General features: G+C 38.0%; 1 pseudogene; it reads right to left on the minus strand.

Annotated features, from left to right (window-relative positions):
• Positions 1–476: 476 nt before the first annotated feature.
• LOC108307475 lies at positions 477–2,271 on the minus strand (annotated as a pseudogene).
• Between the last annotated feature and the right edge of the window lie 494 nt (positions 2,272–2,765).

A 2,765-nucleotide genomic window follows, 5' to 3' on the forward strand; every position in this document is an offset into this window, starting at 1 on the left:
GGATCAAGCACCCTCTCGTCTCAGCCTTCTGAGTAGCTGGGACTACAGGCACACCAACACACCTGGCTAATTTTTAAAATTTTGTGTAGAGACATAGTCTGACTATGTTGCCCAGGCTGGTATTGAACTCCTGAGCTCAAGAGATCCTCCCAGTTTGCCCTCCCAAAGTGCTGGGATTATAAGCATGATCCATTGCACCCTCCCTGATGTAACTATTAAAGTGATATTTATGAGTATTTTTTTCATATTTAAATCATCTTTATTTACAAAATAATATCCTGAGAATTATAATTCCATTAAGCTTCAATTTGAGCAAAAATATAATCACTTAAGTAACAGCAGTTACTTAAACTGAAAATGAGATCAGTCAAAATTACTTTTGAAGAGAGCAGCAAAAATATTGTCAGGTTTCTTGCTGTGGTTCTGGATGTTCAGTAGCAGGCTCATTTGAAGGCAGAATTAACTCCTCTACCTTCAGAATATGGGGGTCAGGGGAAAAATCTAGGTCTTGGGGGAAGGTAAGGAGGAAAACTCCTCGGTGGATAGACATTTCTCATTGCAAATGGAGCATGTAGTGGATCAGGGAAATCCCTTGGTGTAAAGTAATCTCGAGAAGCTCCAAACATGGTTCCTGGAGGAGTTGGGGGAAAAGGAGGTCCTCTTCTCATGAATGGGCCCCTTGTATCCTCTGGAAACAATGGACCTCTGATTGGAGCAAGAGGTGAAGGAACAAAGCCAGGGCCAGTTGCTTCATTTTCAGCAGGGAAAAATGTATCAGGCACATTTAAATTACCAAGATCATCTTTGGTATCATTTCTACTGGATTCCACTTCTGAAGGCATTGATCTGTCCATTTTATCCAAAGAAATCATATTATAACTTCTGATTTCTGCTGGTTCAGACAGTCTACAAGAATTAGAATATAATCTGTCTTGCCTTTATGGAGGAAGAGCTGAATCAGGATATGATTGTCCTCATGGAGAAAACATCATCCTATGGTCCTGTTCCAACGGAGGTGACAGGAACACAGTGTCAGAAGGAGCCCTGTGAGGATCGGTTAACATAGCACAGCTTGATTCTTCTCTTTCATTGGTGATCGATGGTCTAGAGGATTCCTTGGGCCTCTTGAGCCTCTTCCTCCTTCCCCAGGAAGCGAAGGTGAGAGTCTGAGTGGACGCTCTCATTTCAAATGAAGACTCAGTGGTGAGGGACCATGTGGGGAGTGCTCTCTGCCAAATGCAGTATTTGGAACATCAAGTGCATAATGGTCCTTTTCTAAAAGTTCAAATTTAAACTCTGTTTTAGTTAATTTTTGTCTGTTGTGAGCATTTTCTTTCCTTAAATCATTGAGGTTTCTTTCAGCAATCCGAGCTGCCAACCAATTATGATGTGCTTTTTTCTCATAGGGAATAATCCGTCCTTGATCATAATGAACAGTTCTCTCCAATTCTTCTTCAAGATCTTTGGCTCACTTTCTATAGGTCTCCAGCTCTTCACTGGCATGGCTGATCTTTTCAACTACTTTAGAAAGTTTCTCTTCTTTCTCTAACCAGTACTTTTCCTCTACTGTTATTTCCTGTGGTGCTTCATTTCATTTTCTTGATATAGTTCAGTCATTACTTTAAGTTTCTGTTGAAGCTTCTGATTCTCATTTCAAAATGTGTGTTTCCTGACTGCAAAGATGCTTGTTCAGTCTGAAGATTTTTAATATGCTCTGTGAGCTCTTCCTTTGTTTCATCAACTTCAGATAACTGAATATTAATTTGGTTTCTTTCTCCTTCTAAGGTTTTTAAAGAAGCATATTGGTAACTTAGCAACATGAATGAGTTTCTTAAAAGCTCCTTTTGGAGTATTATCTAAGTAAGCACCATTTTCTGATTCACTGTCCACTTCTAATTCCAAGTTACCATCATCCGTTACATCTTCTCCAAGCATAGCAGCCCAATTGTTTATCTTTAGCAAGTGTTCAGTCAGAGTGTTGATGTGATTTTCCTTATCATTTAGAACTTGTTCTGTGTGTACTTTGGAGTCTTCAAATGTTATTTTATGTTTATTAAGTTCACTCACCTGTTCTTTCCATTCTCCAGGTTCTTGCAAAAGCTGTTTCTGGTTCTCCTGAAGTTGAGAATTTTCATTCAAAGCATCTTTTATTGCTATCTTCAGTCATTCTTCATTCATTTGAAATATCTTGAAGATCATTTTGGTTTCAGTTACTTGTGATTTGAGGGATTTTGACTCATCTGCTAGAGACTGTATCCTTTTTGAAGGGTGCAGTGAGCCGAGATCACACCATTGCACTCCAACCTGGACAAAAAGAGTGAAACTTCATCTCAAAATAAAATAAAGTTTTAAGATATAATTTACACACCATACATATTATCCATTTAAAGTATACACTTCAGTGGGTATTTTTTTTTTTTTTTGCATGTTCACAGAGTTGTGTAACTATCACCACAATCTAACTTTAGAACATTTTCGTCATCCTCAAAAGTTACCTATTCCCATTAACAGTCACCTCCTATTCCTGCTCCCTTTCTCAGACTTACTTAATCACTGATTTACTTTGTATCTTTTCAGATTTGCCTATTCTGGACGTTCCATATATTATAAATGGAATCACAACATGAGGTCCTTGGTGTCTGGCCTCTTTGATATGGCATAAAATTTTCAAGGTTCATCCATGTTGTAGCATGTACCAGTATTTCATTTCATTCCTTTTTATTGCAGAATAATATTTCATTGAATGGGTATATCACATGTATTAA

Source organism: Cebus imitator, unplaced genomic scaffold (genome assembly GCF_001604975.1).
Source record: "Cebus imitator isolate Cc_AM_T3 unplaced genomic scaffold, Cebus_imitator-1.0 Scaffold79, whole genome shotgun sequence".
Lineage (NCBI taxonomy): Eukaryota > Metazoa > Chordata > Mammalia > Primates > Cebidae > Cebus > Cebus imitator.